Below are 22,001 nucleotides of genomic sequence, written 5' to 3' on the forward strand. Positions count from 1 at the left end.
GAATAATATTTACCATTAATAGGGCAATTTACATCTTCACAGTTCTGTGCAAACTAATTGCAATAATCATTTATATCTACATGATTTAAGTAATTTTAATTATTTTAACCATTTAAATTATTTTCAGATTGTTTAATATATATCTCATCTATCTAATTAATCCTTAGAACATTGCTGGGGGGGTCAGAGGGGGTAGATAGGTCATTAAACACATTTTACAGATGAGAAAATAGAGACACAACATTTTCAAAGATGTTCAGTGCTGGGATAAGCCTGCTCCTATTGAAGTCCATAGAAGTTCCACAGTCACTGAGACCAGAATGGATTGGGATCAGAATTAGCCACACTCAGTGCTTCTGCAAATCCCACGCAGAGTGATTAAGTGATTTGCCAAAGGCTACACAACAACTTTGTGGAAGACTCAGAATTAGGATTTAGGAGTTCCTAGTCTTGTGCTCAAACCACTGGACCACATTGCCTCTCATGAAAACTGTCCAGTGATAAGGCATTGAATTGATAGCCAATAAATAAATAAACCAACAAACCTGGATTTGTAAGTTTCAAGCTAGTGGAGTTCAGAAAGTTTCAAAACAGACAAAATATTTCTTGTTCACAATCAATTATAAAGTGGAATCAGATTCTCAGTTCAACAAGCTTTCACAGCACTATCCATCATGCTGTGTGCTATAGGAAATTATAGCAGCCCGTTATTAACTAGACACGCTTTAACCCCAGGTATGTTTTGTGCATTAAGTCCCCGATTTGGCAAAGTATAGTTAAGAAAGTGCCTGACCGTTTGCATGTGATAAGTCTCAATGAAGAGCAGCAAAGGTAGGGCAATAATCAGGTCAGCTGTCCCTTCCTTAGGTTTTGTAAGATGAAGCATTCATTCAGGATCTTGCCTGTCTGTATGTGAGGGACTGTCAAAGACCCAGCTGATCCTTTAAGGAGAATCAGGCTCAGCTGCACCTGTGCTGCAGTAAGTGCCTCCCAGCTGGTCCTGATTGGGTTGCTCAATTGCAGTTATTGGACACAGCTGGGAAAGTGAGGCAGACCTATAAAGACTGACAACTGAGGTGGGAGGGGAGAGAGACAGGGAAGAGACTGGGTTGAGATGGGGCACCTGCTCTTTCAGAAGTGCCTGGTAGGAATCATAAGGAAGGTGAAGCAGGGAAAGCAGCTCCTGTGGGGAGCCTTGAAAGAAGGGCAAGATTCCAGGAGGGGCCGCCCTGGGTGCTGATGTTCAGCTGAGGAATGGTGCACAGGGGAAACTTACAATGGATGGAAATTCAAGCCTGATGAAGGCAGAAGTGTTGAAGTTTATGTTTTCACTGGGGATTTGTTGGAGACCCCAGTAGGGAGTCCTGTAAGCCCCTGCACTAAAAGAAGGGTGCATCTTGAGAAGCCATGGTGCCTGGTTAGGTCAAGACATCATGAAGCACTGAGGCAATGGGTGTGAAGACCACTACAGTCAAAGATCTGACACAAGGCCATTGAACTATTTGTTGCTTTGTTACTTCGGAAGGTGTCTGGAGGACTATAAACATTCTGGCCAGAGGACCCAGTCACAAAAAAGGGCAGACCATTGTAGGGCCAAAGCGATTGTTCATAGGGTATGCTAGATGAGGAGAGCCAGCTATGGTACACCCAGCCATGAGGGGGCATGTTGGCCGGGGAGTCTCTCTTCTACAGGGAGAGCTTAAACTAATCTGAATGCCAATGCTGCATTTGTTCCACTGTGTCTTTTATTGGGTCAGTTCGTCTAGAAATATTTTTAATTGGCATGTGCCAATTTTAGAAAGCCTGGCCTCAAACGTCAAAGTGCAAGTTTCTTGGGAGCTTGAGCTCTTCTGGAAACTTGGCCCTGATTGTGGATGCTGACCACTTAAAAGTCTTGCATCAGGGTCTTTTGAAAAAAAAAAATCTGCCCCACTTACCAAGGTGCCTTTCCTAGCAAAGATCCCCATCCACAAAATCCTTGACACTGACTAGGCTGCTGCTAGACTGAAATCACTGTCTATCAGCTGGCCATATTGTCTCATTGTTTCCTTGCACTCCTCTGTTGGTCTGTCTGTTTTTCTCTTGTCTTATACTTAGATAGTAAGCGCTCTGGGACTGGGACAATCTTTTTGTTCTGTGTTTGTACAGCACCTAGCGTAGTTGGGTTCTGGTCCATGTCTGGGGCTAGTAGGCTTTACAATTATACAACTAATTAATAATAATATCCAATAAATGAAGCAGAATCAAGTCATGTTGTAGAGCTGCTGTTGTAATTATTTTACTGTTCCTACAATAAGCTTCCAGGCACAACCAAGCACTTACTTAGGCGCATAGGTGTTATTTTAATCACAAAAATGTTCATACGTTCAGTTGAACTAAGTATGCACAAGTTCAGCTGCTTGAGTCGCAGTTTACCATCCATTTTTAGGCTGTGTAGCTCTCCAATATCTTTCCAGCTGCTCCACTCGCACCTTGTAACTTTTGCTGGAAGCAATAATATACTGCTGCAGATTTATGCAGAAATGCCTCTACAATATTTAGGTCTTAATTCATCTGACATTGTCTAGTGTAAGTCCGTTGACTTCAGTGGAGTTAGTCTCTATGTATACAGCTGTAACTGAGAGGAGAATCAAGCTCTGTCTCTTGGGTTATGAATATACACTGTAAAATGATATTTATTTTCTTATAATGAATGCTTACGTGAAATGGAATAGTGTGCAAGACAACTGTAATGGTAAATTGACACTAGGAAAAGGTTTTGGACTAATAACTAGTACAGTAATGCTTTGCATATATCCTTGCTCTAGAAGGATGCTATACATAATACAAGGATAAACAGAGGCTGATCCAAGGAAGAATCTTCCTATTGACTTCACGAGGCTATGAAACGGGCCTAGAAACAAAGAACACAATGTGTCAGTACGTTTACTGACCAGTGATATTCAGAAAGAACAATTGCAACGCATTCCAAAGAGAGAAACAAAGAGACTGATTTACCTATCGTTAGGATGTTTCATCTTGCCACTATCAGATTTGGGAGGAAAGCCCAATAAAACATTGGACTAGGAAATACATTATCTGGGCATGGTGAGAACTCGGTCACCTGAATTTGAAAGACAAGTAGTAAAATATATATATCAATTTAGTAGTGTATATATATGTAATTTTTCAAAAGACCTCAGTTCCCACATAGGTACCTAAATAGGCGGTCAGATTTTCCAACAGAGCTTCTGCTAAGGCACCCAGGGCCAGTTTTGCAGAGGTTCTGAACCCTCAGTAGCTTCTACTCTTTTCAAAGGGAGCTGCTGGGTATTCAGCACTCTTGAGAATCTGATCCTAAAGTCTTACTCATTTACATATAGTTGCCATCTCTTCCCATTCAGTTCCCCTCTGTCAAAGTGAGAGGACATTTTTCAGCCATAAGTGTGTTCAGTGCAGCAACACTTACACAAACAGATGTTTTTTATCATCTTCTATCTGGCAAAGCCTTCCACATTAGGGATTTTATCTCATGCACTGTGAGCAGTGTCATGCGCATGTTAGAATACCCCGGTGGATTGGTTTATGTGGGTATAGCCAGCTGCCAACTCAAACAATGTATGACTGAAATAGAGAGGTCTTTTCATGGGGATGATAAAGAATATCCTGTGGCAGCCCATTTGAATGTACTCCACCAAGATGTTTCCACTCTAGAAGTTAATTGGAAATGAAAAAGTCAGATCATCATACAGAGCAGGGACGGTTCAGACACAGGCTGTCTTTAAAGAAAGCTTGGATGCGGGATCACTGCTTGCTTGGTTTATTTTTACTTTGTCTTATTTTTCCAAACGGCGTGAAGGAGGAGGGGAAATTCTGCCCTCCCTCTTTCTTTCACAATGTCTTTTCCTGGTAGTTTTCCACTTGAAGGGGCCAGATTCTGACTTTCCCCAAGGTGAGTATGCACCATCCGAGTAACCGTCTTCTCCATCTGCCTGTGCAGCAGGAGGGTCACAACAGCAGTTTTGAGGCCAGATCCCTAGCTGCTGTCATTTTGCATTGATCTATTCTACCCCAAAAGCATCAATCAGCCCCAGCAGTGGTTGTGCTTCCCGGTGTATTCTGTCCCAGCTCATTCCTCAAGACTCCATACCACTCCCTACACAGCTCTCCCTGTGTGTCGATTATATGAATTGACCCTAAACAATGTGATGTCTCTATTGCAATGTTTTATTGATTGGGTCTGGCACTGTATGAGTACAGCTGGGTGGCTTGGATTAGGGCTGGGTGAATCACTTCGTATAAGAATAGGAATAAATTAAAACTTTCTTCCAAACTCAAAACAAAATATTTTTTTTTCTTATTTACATTTTAATTTGGTTAACTTATTTAATTATTTGCTTCATCTTTCAATGTCTCACACGTCTTTGTTCTGCCTGGAAGCAGACCTAGCAAAAGTAGGGGTTGGTTTGAATTAAAGTCTAAATCCAAAAGCTCTGCCTAAACCGAACTGGGAGAAATTCAATGGTTTGATTTGCAGGGGGTTATGTGACTGTTTCCTTTGGTTTCAAGCTACATGAGTTTGCATCCCCAAAATTGCGTTTTGATGTCCCAAAGATACTCAGATTTCATGGTGATAGATATGAGTCGGCATAAATAAAAAATCTGAAGCTGAATCTCAGTTTCCTCCCGAGTTTCACTTGACTGTGCATAGCACAATGCAATCCACACACCTTTGCAAGAATTCGATGCAAAAACATCAGTCATCTTGCCCCAAAACATACTCAAGTATTCATGAACCTCAGTGAACCTCTCGATAAACCTGGTCTGAGCTGCAAGTTTTTAACAAAACCCCAAACCAGGTGAATGTTTTTAGTGTTTGGGGCTTTGTTGGGAACATGTTTTCATAGCTCTAAAAAAACTGAATGAGAGGCTGTTTCGACAGATTTTGAAACAGAGCATATGCAAGAAGTATATCATGCAGGAAATCTTGTGATATTTGCAAACTAGTTTTAAAGACTGTAGAGGTTTGGATTAGATTTAGTTAGACATTTGAACTTTTAGATGATGATTCAGAATGAATTCCTAAACGTTTAAGGTGCATCCATCCCTAATCAGATAAGATCTGGTTTTGATCGATGAGTTATTATTAATAATGAATAGTAATGATCTACATTCTTCCTTGTTCTGCTTTGAATACCAGGAATGAATTATTACAGATGGCAATTCAACTCACTTTAACTTTTTGCACTTGGTTTGCTTCTCTGGCAATACTGAGCTTTAAAGTATCTAAAATAAAACCAAGGCTGGGATTTTTAAAGTCATTTGATGTTGATATGATGACCTAATACTGCCTCCCACCAAAATCAGTGAAACCCCAGATGATCTCAACAGAAACAATTGGGGCAATGCTGTGCATTTCTGAAAATCCTTCTCAAAGCTATCATTATTATTATTTATTAGTATTCCCGTAGCACCTAGCAGCCCTCATCCTGAACCAGGAACTCATTGTGCTAGGTGCTGTACGAACACAGAACAAAAAGATGGTCTCTACTCCAGGAAGCTTAAAACAAGAGACAGTAGATGGTTACAGATAGATGGGGGAGTAGAAGCAAACAACAGCACAATACTGGTCAGCAATGAGACACTGTGGTCTCAACACAGAAACAGACGAACTGTTAAGATTTTTGTAGGCTTCATGGCAAAGGAGAGTTGTTCAAATATTAAGTGACCCCTCATAAAACTGATGCGTCTGGGTATTTTCCATGTTTTGGGAACGATCCACTAATTCCTTGCATAATAATTGTTTGGTTCCTAAATCTGGCCCTTTCTAAGAAGGATAGGTTGTGCACATTTACAGCTTTCTCTTGGATTATTCCTTGCCTATTTATATCCTTGGAAACTGTGCAGCTCTTTAGTTAATTGGCTGGTTTATCAAATAGGTCTTTTCATCCTGCCAAATGGGACAAAAGTCTTAATTTATTTTTCCCTGCTTAATGGGGGCTGCTGCTCACCGCTCCATGGCACCTCCTAATGGCTCATTTGGGGAATTAGCTCACCGCTGTCCATGCTCTATCCTGCCATCATTCAGTCCATTGCCTCAGACAATTGCTCTGTAGCCCCTGCTCGCTAGTCAGGAGCTGCATTGCCTCTCCTTCGTGGCTTAGCCCTCTGGCCAAGTCACCGTCATCCTCCCCTTCTGGGGGTCTCATCAGAGTCTCTCTCCACAAAGTTGTAGGCAGTCTCCGTGTCCACTGTGCTGCACCACTCCCACAGTGGTTGGCAGAGGAATCCAGGCCTGCCCTATGCTCCATGTGCCAGTCCAGAGATCCTCAAATCAGCACTTCAGGTCTATACTCCCTCAGATTTTATTGCACCTTTTCTGGTCTACTTCCTACACTGTCCTCTTCAGGCTCCTACTCTCCCCTTTGTAACAGGAAGTATCATCACAGCCCTTCTACCTTCCATCCCCACCAGTTCCACCAGGTGAGCTTCACTCTCAGTTAGGATTATTGCCCTTTAGCTCGCCAGCAGGTGCAGCCAAAAGCTAATCAGTCTCTCTTGCCACTCTTTAACTCCTTCAGTGCTGGTGTGGGGTGAACACCCCATCTCACCCCTATTAGAGATTTGTCCTAGCCCGCTCTGGTACCCACTGGAAATGCAAAATATACTTAAAGGAAAGAGGAACCAAAGAATTCTAATTAAATTAGAATACCCTATCAGGACTTTATTTTATATGTGAATAGGGTATAAATAAGTAGCTGGAGAATAAAGGAATCTTTATTATGGGCCAAAGACTCTCTTATAGGCTACTTACGAAAGGTTGTTTGCATGCTTAATACGGTCTGATATCAAAACAGTACAGAATGTAATAAGTTACCCAAAATATATATATATATATAAAATCAGATCTACATACTCAACAGGGGTCACTGGAGGAAAAGTAGAATGTGGCTTCTCCTTAAGAATGACATAGGGAAAATAGGAAGAAAATGTACAGGAGTTAATACTCAACCCCCTGGAAAAGAAAATGATAGCCACTTTAAGGCTTATCAGTGAAGGACCAGATCCCGAAAGGCATTCAGGAAAGAAAGTTCCTAAGTAAACCTGCCCCCAAAATCTCATGGAACTAACATAACTTTTGTTGCCATCACATAGCTGTGTGTGTGTGTGTGTAATAAACATAATTAGAGGACAACCCTGCATTGAGAAGAGTTAGCAGGGAGAAAGTCGCCAGAAAGAGATGATGCTTCTGGAAGAGGAACTGCTGCTTTGTTGTACCCACCATTTTGAAAATGAAATGATTCTGAACACCATTCTAAATTTTCATGAGCACCATCTTTCATGTTGGCTGTCATCAGAACTGAAAGCAAAAGAGCAACCATAGTCATGTGGGTTACAGAAAGGGAGCCAAAAGCAGGAGAGGCAGCTGTAAGAGAGAAGGCAAGAGGATGAAACTAATTAAGAAAGTGTTCTAGTGGAGGAACACATGAAGCCGCAAACAGCTTTTAAAGGTTATTAAGTCCTGAACCAAAACTAAAGCACTTGATATTACCTGATGCAATTTATCTGCTGTTGTACTGCAGAGATGGGAATATAATTCCTATTGTGTGATATGACATTGGATAGATATTTTCACATATTTATCCACAATGTGCAGTGGCAATCAAAAAAGCAAACAGAATGTTAGGAACCATTAAAAGGGATAGATAATAAGACAGTAAATATCATAATGCCACTATATAAATCCATGGTATGCCCACAGCTTGAATACTGCATGCAGTTTTGGTTGCCCCATCTCAGAAAAAATATATTAGAATTGGAAAAGTATGGAGAAGGGCAAAAATAATGGAACAGGAGGAGAGATTTTTAAAACTGGGACTTTTCAGCTTGGAAAAGAGATGATCTCTGTAAAATCATGACTTGTGTGGAGAAAGTGAATGAGTGTTATTTACTCCTTCACATAACTCAAGAACCAGATGTCACCCGATGATATTAATAAGCGGCAGGTTTAAAACAAACAAAAGAAAGTACTTCTTCACACAAGGCACAGTCAATCTGTGGAACTCACTGCCAGGGGATATTGTGAAGGTCAAAACTATAACGGGGTTCAAAAGAACTAGATAAGTTCCTGGAGGATACGTGCATCAATGGCTACTAGCCAAGATGGTCATGGATGCAACCCCATGCTCTGGCTGTCCCCTAACCTCTCATTGCTAGAAACTGGGAGTGGAAAACAGGCAATGGATTACTCGAAGATTACCTGTTCTGTTCATTCCCTTTGAAGTCCCTGGCAATGGCCACTGTCAGAAGATAGGATACTGGGCTAGATGGACCACTGGTCTGACCCGGTATGGCCGTTCTTATGACAAAAGCAGATGAAACAAGCAAGCCATGCAGAAAAATAAGTGTTTTTCTTTGCCTCTTGAAAATAGTTTAAAGTTGTTGCCATCTCTGTGACTTATCATTGACTTCACTCTAATGTCCTGGGAATTTCTCTGCTGGATTCCTGACCAGAACTTTGGAACCACAAAGAAGAGTTTGTTCCAAAGGAAATTCATCCCAGGTTTTACACTTAGCCCATTGTACACTGAGATAGGGCTTTGAAGCCAAGGTTTTTGGAAGTGACTAGTGATTTGGGGTGCCTAACTTGAGATACCATAAAGAAGTCTTATTTTCAGAGAAAGAGGGCTCAGCATTTTCTGAAAATCAAGTCCCTTTATGGTTGGTCAAGATGGTAACCCAAAATCACTAATCACTTCCAAAAACTTGAGCCTCTACCACACCAGCCACTTTTGAAAAACTTGAGAATTTAGTGACTGCTGTGATACAGACCTGCTCCTATAAAGAAAATAGCTGTCAAAGTGTTGGAATAATATGATCATTTAAAGTAATGTGAACCATGCTGGCTTCATTTTTAGGTGGATACAGAGAGCTAGTTTGGAAGAGGCCTCAGCTGTCAAAATTAAGACTGGTTGAAAGCAAAATATTTTCTTTAAAAAAAAAAAAAACGGTATGATATGCCATTATTTGTCATGTCAAATTACTTGTTCTCACATTTGTTCTTCATTACTATTTAGTCAACCTGGTCACATTTCTTCCATTAAACCACTTTTTGATAGAACATGACTTTTGCAATACAACAAAATCTGGAGGAGGGGGGGGGGACTTGGGGGGGGAGGAGTCAAGAAGGGGAGGAGTTGTTCAAAACAAAACCCCAAAAATCAAATTTTTTTTTTTTTTGGGTGGGGTTGTTTTTTCATCATTTTTTTAAAATAGACAATGTGAAATTTATTCCTCAATAAGCTCTACCACTTAGCGGTGGTTACTGGGAATTTGTGAAAGTGTTTGTGACTCTTGAAAGTTTCACAAGTGAATATTCATCTGAAAGTTTATTTGTTTGTTCTTTGTAATTTGCTTTAAAGCATGTGTTATTCTTTAGTTTAGAAAGTTGCAGCTGTCATCCAATCAGACGGTAGACACAGCACCATGCAGTTTAGGTGGCCATTCACGATCAACACATAATGGGAGGAAGCAAGGTCCAATGCTTCATATGCTGGCCTAGGAGTTGGAAGCATGGGTTTTATTCCTTCCTTAGGTAGCGGATGACTTTGAGCAAGTCACATCGCCTCTTTGCACCTCAGTTTTCCCATATGTAAAGTGGGGATAATGATGCTGCGCTCCTTTGTGAAATACTTTGAGATCTACCAGTGAAAACTGATACATAAGAGCCACTAATATTCTTATTATGAACAGTTCACAGACATCCCACAGGATGAAAACTGTTTCACCAGATGAGTCAGTGAATAAGTACTAGACTGATAGAAATCTGGAGCACTTTGTGCAGGAGTTATGAATAGAAACAGGAGTTCACTTCCTAAGAATTATTATTCACAATGAGTAATTCAATCAGAGAAGACTGTTGCCACTAAAGGCATGGGGTGCTGGAAGCATCACGGAAGGAAAACAAGCTCTGGCATGAAGAATATCTGCCCTCCTACCAACCAGACATACTCCATTATCATTGCAGCTACTGCAGCGTGGACTGAAGTGACGTCTGGAAGACAGATTGGATATAGTGTGTGAAAGGAAAAGGACACCCATGCTGACTGACCTTATCTTGGGTTACTCCCTTCAGGAGATGAGGAGTCTTTTGTTGTGCTTTTTCTTTGTTTGGTGGGTTGAAGAGACGTTGGGCCAAAGCCTCAGCTGTGTAAATTTGTTTCAGCTGATGTATAGCAGCAGAGGATGTGGCCCAATCTTTGGAAGCCATATAACTAAGGACAGAATATACTTCTACAGGAAGAACAATTGACCTGCCTGGCTTTGACACACACAGCAGATTGCCTGCATCTGTTTCTAATGTGCATTCTTGCTACAGTTATACACACCTGAAGAATACTGGAATACACTCATGCATCCCTGTTTAGCAAAGATCTCGGTCACAGGGCGCCTCTGTCACCACCCGGTGAACCTCACTGCCCGGCCAGTTCAAGTGGTTCCATAGTCTTGCACCAAGGTGTGCATTTATTTCCCTCTTACATAACAAGACCATGCAACACAGGCTTATAGCGAGGACAGGCTTCCCTGAAGCCCTCATTCACCAGCCCAGGCTCACTCTCTGAGTTCTGCCCCTTACTTCCTGTTTCCTCGCCTTATATCTCCCCAATTACCTTGTTAACCAAGGAGAGTCACTCAGGTACTCACAATGCCCCACCAGAAAATGTGTAATTGCCCTCAGCTGTGCCTGCAGCAGTCTCCAGGCTACAGCCATGTCAGTGATCTGGGTGCTGCTGATAGCACCCTGCCACAATCTCCTATTCTCTTTTAAGGGTTAGCTTCAGCAGGATGTTTTGAGTTGCCATCTCTGAAGCGAGACTCTAGGCTCGAGAGTGTGAAAACATAAATATTTAGCTCTGTGACACTTCTATACACACACAGAGCAGCTGTCATTTGATCTCCATGAAGCTGGCATATATTTTAAGTGGGAAGGCATATTTGGACTCTAAATATATGGCTTAGTAAAATTAATGTTCTGTATCATAGCATCATAGAAAAGTAGGGCTGGAAGGGACCTTGAGAGATCATCTAGTCCAGCCCCCTGTGCTGAGGCAGGGTCAAATAAACCTAAACCATCTCTGACTGGTGTTTGTCCAATCTGTTTTCAGAAACCTCCATTGAAGGGAATTCCACAACCTTCGTTGGAAGCCTATGCCAGGACTTCTATAGTTGGAAAGTTTTTCCTGATCTCTAACCTAAATCTCCCTCGCAGCAGATTAAACCCGTTACTTCTTGTCCTACGTTCAGAGGACATGGAGAACAGCTGGTCACCATCCTCCTTCTAACAGCCCTTAACATATTTGAAAACTATCAGTCTTCTTTTCTCAAGACTAAACATGCCTAGAGTCTTTAACCTTTCCTCTGACGAGGGCAACAAAAATGATAAAAGGTTTAGTGAACTGGACCTATGGAGTTTATCGAATTTTTCCACATCTTTCTTAAAGTGTGACACCCAGAACTGGATACAGTACTCCAGGTGAGGCCTCAGCGGTGCCGAGGACAGCCAGACGGGTGTCATCCACAAGTTTTATAAGCATACTCCATTATCCAAGTCATTAATTACGATGATGAATCGTTTCTTCCCCTTTGAAATGGAAACATTTGGAATTGAGGGGGGCTTCTTGTTCATTCATTTTGCTTCTTTTAGGGGGGGAACGGTGATAAGGATGCTTTGAAAGCAATGCCAGATATTAGAAGCAGTATGTAGAAATTTAGCTGACGCTGTCAGAAGTAGTACTATACTGTTAGTCCTTTCAACCTTAGTAGTTTTATACCAGTTTATGATTTAAAGGCTCTCTCTCTTGGTCTAAGGTACTGATCACCATGGTATCTCCCTGATTATTTTTAAATGAAAACTGAGAAACATTATAACGGGGTCAGCACCCACCTCTTACGAGCACCCTTCCCCCACCCCCACCAGTCAATGGTTTCTTCAGCGGGTCTTCAGTGATTCAGCCCTCCAGCTGAGTCACACACATGGTCTGTAGGTGGAACAAACAAACCCCTTTCGAAGTATACAAACTTTACCTTCTCACAGGTCTGGTATGGGGCCGTACCGCCAAGGCTTCCTCCCTGAGACACTGCCTTCTATAACCATACAACAGGGCCCATCGCAGTACCCTCAGTTGGTGTGTCCTTTTCGGCAGCCCACCCTGGGCTCAGCCTTTAACCAGACCAACAGGGCCCATCCCGGTACCTTCACTTGGTCTGGCGAGGTTCCAGGCTCAGTCCTTGTTCAATCCCTGCAGTCAGCCAGGAGTTCCTTCTTATCTCCCTGGTTTTCATTGCTTGCAGTGCTGCTCTTCCAGCCAGCCAGGAACCCGGTCTTCCCTCTTCCATCTCCAGGCAGCAACCAACTGCTCTGTCATCTTTGCTGCTTCTTTTTATATGGCCCTTCTGGCCCTGATCAGCTGCTCCAGCAGCCCCTGTGATTGGCCCACTCTAGGCCTCCTGGAGGACTTCTCCTCTGCTCTTTTCTGGGGTGGAATGAGGCAGGGCCGTGAAGCCTCCAGCAGCGGGCCTCCGGACTTAGTCTACCCTGTCACATATACCATCTTCATTTCTAATTACTTCAAATCATGGGAAACTAGAGGGGGAAGTGGTTGGATATGTAGGATCCAGAGGATATCTGTGTTGAATGTGGACCATAACATATCTATGCTGATTTATACCCGCTGATGATCTGGTATTTTCTATATTTTCTATTTACTTTCTACATTTTTTTAAAAAAATTTCCCCTGAGTATATCCCAGAGAGGTGCAGTACTGCTTGGTGAGAGATATCCAGCACAAAACTGAGGTTTTATTACAATAACTGGCCTCTTATTTTTTCTTGTGATGCCAACAGAACTCTATTTCGTTATCACCATATGCTGACCTGGCATAAACAGCCACCACATCTTACCAGCATGTGGCACCATTGGGAAGAGCATTATGGTACATTCTGCCCTTTGGGTCCTTGTTCAGTCCAAAGGAACAAAGTGGGCACTTGTTAGGAGGCATTAATAGCCTACGTGGAAGGTCAGGCTGTCCCACATTTGCTATCTTAAGTGAATGCCCTTGCAAAAAGTATGCACTAGCTAACGCACAGACAGCACAGGGCATCTGATGTGAGCTGTACAGTAGTGCCATGACTGGGAGGGTTTGAAATAAAATTGGCCCAAATCTCAAACCATAAATTAGCCTCTTACCATATAGCTAGGAAATATGTATTTTCTCCAAGCTGCAAGCACCCAATCCTCCTTCTCTTACATTGGTGTAAAACAGGAGCAACTCTCTTAAAGTCAGTGGAATGACACTAATATAGAAATCGGGTAAAAGAAAGGAAAACTGGAACCAGAACTTCCAGTGGTCGGAGTTCCCAAAGGCAGGTATTGAAAGGATCCAGAGGGCCAGCTCCTCAGCTGCTGTAGCTCCATTGAATACAGCAGAGGTTTGTTGATTTAGACCAGATGGGGTTCTGGCCAAGAGAATTCAAAAAATGTCATGAAACATTAAAAAAAAAATCAATTTCACTTTCCCCCCTCCCTTTTTGCCACTGAAAGCAGTGCACCAAATGATGTCCAGGGTATCTTTCCTCCACTTTTTCCTTTACCCACTCTTGCTTTTCAACACTTCCTCGGCTCTGGAAAAGTTACTGAATGGCAAAGTTTTTCCCTTTACCACTCTGGAGCTTTTCCAAAGTTGAGGACATTTAAAATATGTACAGAGCAACAAAAATAAAATAGAGAATAAAAGAAAAATTCCTGCTATCATATGCTTTTATTTCATTATGTCAAAATGGGGAGTGGAGGAGGGAAAAAGGGAGCGAAAAACAAAAAAGAAATGGGCAGGGGACAACTCTTCCTCCCCCATTTTTTGCTTTCAATAAGTAAACAAATCAATAAGATTAAATAAATGTTTTTTGTGAAAGTTTCCAGTTTTGAAAAGCTTTGAAAGACAAACTTCATCCAGCTCTATTTACACTTGTTCTACACTGTGATTCTCCACTGGCTTCACTGAAACTATTCCTGATTTACACTGGCATAAGTGAGAGAAAAAACAAGCTCACAGCACATTCAATAGATCTGATTTTTCATTGGCTTCCATCTGGTGTCATCATTAGAGCTGGTTAGAAAAACTTTGATGCAACCACATTCCATGGAAATAAATAGTTCCACGAAAATCAAAGTGTTTTCTGAAACTGTAAATTTTGCAGAAAAATGGAAAATAGTTCCGACTTTTAGAACAAAACGTTTCAATGTTTCATATTGAAATGACTTTTCATTTCATTTTTTAAAAATTTTGCATGGTATTATTTTTTTAAAAGTCAAAATGTTCTGATTTTGTCAAAGCAAAATTTTCATGGAACCAAAACAAATTCAGGTGGAGTTTTCTTTTTTCATGATTTTTGAGTTTCACTGCAAGTTGGAATAAAGCCTTCCAAAACACAAAATATTTTGCCAGACAGAATTTCTAATTATTTAGACTTGTGCAAGTAGGCCTCTAACACCACTATTCTAATGTTAAGGTCTTTTACACCCATTTTGCACAGATGTCTTTGACGGCACAAGATGTAAGGCTGTGATGAATCAGATCCATTGAATTTCAATCCCTGCTTCTAGGAGTGTTTTACTTCAATAAAATGTTGAAACATCTTCAGAAGTAATTCAGAGTAGCTGGGAATAATCCCCATTTTTGAAGAAGCAAATATTTAAAAATCTGGGTCTTTAAAAAAAAATCTTGAAAAATTCTGAGCTCCCTTACTCCAGTAGAAAGTAACGATTATACCATGGAAGTCAATGGAATTTCACTGGTGTAAGGTTGGTGTATGTGGGATCAGATTAAGGAATGATAATGCACCAATAATAACAGAATCTGATATTCAGGTGCAATAGATTCAATCCCTAATCCTAGGGAAATTTGGGCTCAGAACAACCACCCTACTCCCCAGGCAACCTTCTAACAGAAATTAATCTAACTCTCCCCTTAGAAATCTGGATGATGGTCTGAGTCATTCAAAGTAGATACCCCATCATGATTAGAAAGGCAAGTAAGTATAACTATGGTTAATCAATAATTTCCCAACATACTATGAAACAGAGTTTTTTGGGGGATTTATTCAGACTTACACTCACTTTTATTACAGAATAAAATGTGCAAGCTTCTGATCTAATTTCATTTTCCAGAGTCTGATTGGAGCATCTGGTTCCCTCAGTGATGACAAGAAGCGGAGTAAAAAGTAAACCTTTTGTTTTGCCGGTTGCCAACCCACTTTTTGAATGTCTCTTTTATTTTCAGAAATCGGGGGTGGGGAGGGGGAAAGTGACAGAACATAGAAAGGCATTTGACAATCTGCTGGCCACAAGCCAAATGAAGAACTGAGAAATAACCAGTGTCAACATTAGTCACTCACTGGGTTTATACACTGCTTTCATGTGCTGCCTATGTCTATCTAACAAGGCCATCCTGCCATGTGGAAATGATGGAGAAGCTCTAAAAATCTAGGGCCTTTTGAGGTTTTATTTTTTTTTCTTTGGAAGGCTTTTTCCTCCCCTCCCTGCAACATCCCCTAGAATGACAGTTTCAACATTTTTAAAATTTAAAGGTAAAACACAATTTGCCAAATGACCACCAGGTGGTATATAATATGCTCCATGCTCATTAGGGGAAATAAATTTCTTTAAAGCAAATGTTAAGAAGAGGGAAAGGCCATCTGGCCCAGTGTGCCTCCTCCTCCATTCCTTTGGTTGATCATAATCCCAGGTTCCTGGTTTTCCAGCATAACCTTCAATCTCTTTCTCCTCAAGAACCAAATCTGGATGCCTCTTGCACTGATTTATACTCTTGGCTTTGATCACCTTCCTAAATAATTCATTCCATGTGTCATTTAGCTTCTGGATGAAGCAGATCTGCCTGAGTTTCTAATCTTCTTATTGTTCATTCCAAATTTTTAGAGAGGGTTGAACTTTCCAGAATTTTGAGTTTTTGATGAAAATTTGATTTTTCAATCAGGTTTTAATATTTTGGGGCCAGATTCTGACACCATTCCTCAGAACAAGATGGATGAAGCCATTGGCGGAGGAAGTTGGGCTATTCAAACAGGGTCAAACAGGTGGAAAGGGAGGATTTGCTGCAAACATCTGGCTACAGGCCTGGCCCTTATGCTGCTATATTGTGTTCCGTGATGATGTCTGCACAATTAATAACAGAGTGGCGGGGGAAAGTGTCCTATTGTGGTGGAAGAAATAATGCTGCCCTCCCAAGAAACCTTCTTCAAAGGATTCCAGAGTACCTGCGTGAAAGTTTCCTGGAGATATGCATGGAGGATTCTCGGAGCATCCCTGTGCATATAAATAATCTTTTCCGGGGTGAACCTAATGCTTAAGCACACCAAGTACAAGGAAGCACAGCCCCACCACCAAACACACCACTTTTTCCCACTGGTACAAGATTCTGGACAGGGGATATAAGCAAAGACATGAAATTTGCAATGCATACTCACCAGGTGTGCCTTCCCCGTCATCCCTGTCAGTCATGGTTTCCTATGTTTGGGTGGGCTGCTCCTGTGTTGCAAACAGCTCCTGGCTTTCAGGGAGAAGAGATACCCTACTCGCCTGCCCCCTGCTCTCCTCATCCTCCTCCTTCTCCTCCTCAATGGATTCATCCTCATTCATCCTGGCCTCGGATTCCCCCAAGGTACCAATGCTGTGTGGTGGCACAATGGTGGGGTCTCCACCGAGAATCGCATGCAGCTCCTCATAAAAGTGACATGTTTTGGGTGAGGAGCCAAAACGGCTGTTAGCTTCCCTAGTTTTCTGATAAGCCTGCCTCAGTTCTTTGATCTTAACGCAGCACTGCTGCGTGTCCCTGTTGTGCCCCTTCTCCAACATGCCGCAAGATATCTTCTCGTAGATATCCAAATTAGTTTGACTTGCTTGGCGCTGAAGCATTTGCCCCACGAACTGATGAGATCCAAGACCTCAGGTCGACTCCAGGCTGGAGCACATTTGGGGCGTGCAGTTGCCATGATCAGTTGTGCTGGCAAACTCTCTCCACGCTGCCCAAACGGGAAATGAGAATTCAAAATTTCCCGGGGCTTGTGGGGAGGAGCTATTTCCTGTTCACATGGCCACAGTGCAGCAGACTACGAATGTGCAGAGCAGTCACAACAGAGCATTATGGGTTATCTCCCGGAGGCCAATGGCGTCGATTTACATTGTGCTGTGCCTACACTGACGCTCATTCGACACACAGAATTTGACTTCAGCGCTATGCCACTTGCGGAGGTGGTTTTATTAAGTCGAATTTTACCATGATTTAGGTCGGCAGGACTGACATGCCAGTGGAGATGCATATTTTATGTGGTCGACGTAAGCCACATTCCATCGACCTACATTGTCAGTGTAGACCAGGCCACGAACTCTGCTATCAGAAGACTGCAGTGTGCAATTCGGCACAACCAATGGAGGTTGCCCTTGCCCTCTGTTGCTATGCACCTCTGTGAGCTGGTATATATGGTGGTAGAACCATCACCTGGCTGTTTCTCTCTACCCCCTTATAAGGCTTGTAGTGAGGTTTCATTCCCCCCTCGTCTACTCACGTTCTGGCTCCATTTGAGGTTTAAAGAGAGCACTGGGTCATATCACACACTGGTGTAAATTGGCATCACTCCACTGATGTCAATGAAACTATTGCTGATTTGCCACCAGTCTAGGATCTGGCCTAGTTCATTTATGTTGAGATGGAGGGAGGTTTTGGACTGAGGTAGGGGTGTTCCCTCTGCGTGGCTGTAGCAGGTACTGTAAAACTCCATGTTAGCTACACCTTTTTGCATCAGGTTTTTTCTGCTCACTTGTTTTGACAGTGAAATACCAGGAAGTAACAAGTCATTTCTTTACATTTTAAGAGTTGCCCTGTTCAGCTTAGAAACACGATGCATAAACAAACATTGCAAATTGTCCTCCTCAGCCCCTTGACCCCACCTCCTGAAAACGACACTGTTTATTATGGATAAACAATTAACAGCAGGGAATGAAATTTGCGCTCTCTGATCTCTGTAGCGATGAAAGCTCCCCTAATGCATGCTTGTATTGTTGGAACCTTTCAATCCTGCAACTAATCCGTTGCATTCTTTAGAGTATGCTCATTGATTTAACCACATAAGATGTAATTACGTTGTCCGCAGGTATATTTGTCACATCTCATGCTGCCGTACCTTCGAGGCAACTGAGTAATTACTCCGCAACATGGCGGGATTTGAGTGAGCATTTAAAGCTGTATTGCCAGTGGTTTTCAGATGCCCTAGAGATTTTTTTCCATATCACATAGGAGACATAGTTCAGCAAGACGGTCCCGCAGAGAACTCGGACCACTTGGATAGGTGTCAAAGACACACATGCAGGTTTGAACCAAAAACATTTGGATCTCAAAGGCTGGGGTGTTTGAATCCAGATCTAAATTTTGCAGCCTAAACCTGGAAACAGCCATTACTCCTTGGCACTTCCTAGGTGCTCAAAACTTTCAAACACCTCATGGCGGCATCGTACCCAGCTTCTGGCTGCCTGTGCTTGCACATCAGTGATGTAAAGAACCTCTCTGCCTATCCAGACAGGAAGATGTGCCTCTGTCGACATCATTCACTGAATGGAATCCTGCAGCTCTGGGTGATGGTAATGAAAAACCTCTGATTAAAAATGCCCCAGGGCCTGCTCCGTATTTTCTCTTTGCTAGCGCCTGGCTTTGTTTGCATGAACAGACAATCAGAATGCCTGTCTCTCCCAGGCGCTCCGCTCTCTTTCACACACGCACATACCTAGCATCACTGTTACTTTCCAGCGAGAAACAACCAGATCCAAGTGGGCTCCCCATCTGCAGGGGGAGGAGGGAAAAGTAATTCCCCCACTTTGCAGGGCCCAAGCATAATTTGTTCAGGCCCAGTACAAACTGGTAACCCAGGCCCCCTCCCACACACATACCACAATCCCTCATCCCATACATACAATCTCATGAGCCATGAAATTTTTTTCCCTCTTGGCAATGGGGGTTGCAGCCTGGGTCGGGCCCTGGTAAAGTGTACCCTTTTTTCCCCCCCATGTGGGGGCCCTGCATCTCTGCATAAAGGCTATCTGGAATCTCAGGGGGGTGCAACTCCTCGCTAGTGCCATGGGCATTATGTATCTGAAAGGGGGCAAGGAGGGGTGGGGATGCCCTTCTGCTTTCCCTCTCTGCACAGCTAGCTTAGCTAGCGGGTTGTGGAGAGGGAGGGTGAGACACCCTCCCAAACTCATACTTCAGAACTCAGGAGGAATTTGGACTGAATCCTGGGGCTCCAACCACTGCATGGCTTCTCCTCGCCCATCTGCAGTGCCCAGGCCACAAGCTGGCCCTACACCAGGCTCTGACTTGTGTTCACCCTTCTTCTGTTAACAGCTGAGAGCATCAATATGTGGATTGCATCCAAACATGCTGGGAGGAGGGGAGAGCGAAGGGGTGAGCAGTGTAGTCCCAGCAATAAGAGCTCCCTTCCCTCTGATAACAGCAGAGCAGGTGTGGTTCTTTCCACCACAGTCCCACACCATTCAGCAGGCTTGGCACCTGATTCTACAATCCTCTCACCCTGACTAACACTTACTCATGCAAGAGGTGCTAGGGAAGTCAGTGGAGTTCCTGGTTTACAAGGAATTTCACCCATTTGGATGACTTGCAAATGGCACGATTGAGCCACCTGGGCTCCCAGTGAATAGCAGCTTAATCCGCAAATAGCCCTGTCGATTTCTACGGGGTTACTGTACAGCGTAAGGCCCAGCCCATCATGAGTCAGGGTTACGGAATCAAGCCCTTAGGAAGCTAGCTGAGGAAAGCTGCAGTTCTGATTGCGATGCCCTTTGACAGGGCAGCCTGGGTGCGAGCGCGGTGCTCCTCCTTGTGTGATGCACCCGGTCTGTGGGCGTGTCCCTGATTCCAATCCTGAGGGCAGCCGAACCACCTTCGATCAGCATTACATGATCATGAAAAGTTGTTTTTTAAATGCAGGAAAGTACCCAAACCAGAGGGGGGGGGGGGGGGGGGGGCGGCACAGGGAAACATAAGGCAAGATTGAGAGAGGTATTGAACAGGAGACAGAGATGATACTGGCTTAGGTGCCTAACTCAAGGAAAGGGTCTGCGGCTGAGAATCCCAAGTGGAGGGAGCCGTCTATCTCTGGCCAGGAACATCAAGACAGTCACTTCAGCGCCCTTCTCCCCACCCCTCTCCTGGGTCCTTCACTCCTGCCTCGATTTGGTGGCACCCCACCCAACTCATTAGCTTCTGAGGATCCCTTTCTTAGGAGCCTAACTCTCCCCAGGCATTGTACAGTGAGCCTGGGCCCCTAGATGTGGGCTGTGGATTCCACGGGATGGAAGGCTGTGTAGAGGTTGGGTATTGCAACAGAGAGAAGACCAAGGCCTAAGAGGAACTGGGCCTTTGTAACAGAGATGGAAATTGAACTCCTGAGTTTATCCATGCACTATCCTGTCCACGAGACCACCCTTCCCGTCCTCAGCATTGCCACTCTGGAAACTGATGTGTGAATGTTTTTAATCAGTACTTCATGCAGCTCCATCTTATTTTGAAGTGTAGTCACCGCGACCAGCTGGCCATCGACCCAAATAATTTGAGCTCTTCAAATTGCCATTTAGATTTGACATCATTTCCCTCCTCCCCTCTTTCCCCCCATATCTACTCATTTGCGAAATGGTTTAAAGGAAGGTAACATTTTGTGGTAATGGGAACCATATGAATTTATAACTGCTGTTTGTAAAAATAGCCAAGATGGTCCGTGTGGTCAGGAGGAATCTGTGCACATGAAAAATAAGAAATTGCAATGAAGATGAATGGAGAGGAGCCTGTAGATGTTATGGATTGCGATTTGTCAAAATAACCTAGGGGAGTTAGGTGCAATTGACTAGAGGTTGGGCATCTAACTAGGGAGGAGCTCCCCATAAACAAATGCAAAACTACCTCATTATCTTCTTTCCCAACCCTCCTCTCCTTTGCCATGATGCCTACGGAAAACTTGACCATGATTTGGCCACTAGTGTACAAAGACCACTACCTAACATTATGACCTAAAATGTCTTGTCGTTTCTTTGTACTTCCGTGGGTTGGCCTGTATACATCCGTGTCTTTTGTTTTATACTCAATTTGCCATCTCTTCGGGGCAGGGACCATCTTCTCATTCTATGTTTGTACACTACCCAGCACGATGGGGTCCTGTCCCAGGGTTGGGGCTCCTCTGCACTATAATAATAGACATAAAAAAAAGTAATAATAATTAGGGCCCTTTGAAAATTGTAGCCATATGGTCTTCTTCTAGTGCCACAATAATTAAACTGGCAAACAAGTAAACAGCTATGACATTTGCAAGTCCCAACAGCTTTCTGCAACTCACAGTTTACAACATCATAACCGTGCTGTAATTAAATGATGAAAAGCTATTCTGGCCCATTGTTAAGAGTTGGTTCATTACTGAAGTGAGATTTTAGAGATTTTTATCAGAGTTTAGATTACGAAAAAAATAAGTGCTTGGGTAATGATTACACATGCTTGAAGTAGGGCATGAAACTTAATTGCCGTGATACGATTTCATTGCTATGCTATTGTCAGATCAGCAAATGAATGAATGAATTAATTATTGGTTCATTGTAGCTGACATCAAGTTTCTGTGAACAATGAACCTGCCTCACACAGCTGAATACGCCCTGGGGACAGAGCTGTTGTATATTGGCATATCTCCACTGACATCATGAGAGACATACCTATTTAAAACAGCTGAGTTTTGGACCCTCCTTTAAAAGAAAAAAAAAAAGTTCTGTTTCAGCTGATTTTGTTGGATGATGTAGCCCAACCAGAGAGGCCAGTCAATAGAGGAGAATGAGACGATGAGGCACATGAACTAAAACTCCCATGAAGTACCGTGGCAGGATTTCAAAATCAAAAACATTT

This window comes from Emydura macquarii, unplaced genomic scaffold (genome assembly GCF_026122565.2).
Source record: "Emydura macquarii macquarii isolate MOO-44397 ecotype Brisbane River unplaced genomic scaffold, CSIRO-AGI_Emac_v2 contig_1451, whole genome shotgun sequence".
NCBI classification, from domain to species: domain Eukaryota; kingdom Metazoa; phylum Chordata; order Testudines; family Chelidae; genus Emydura; species Emydura macquarii.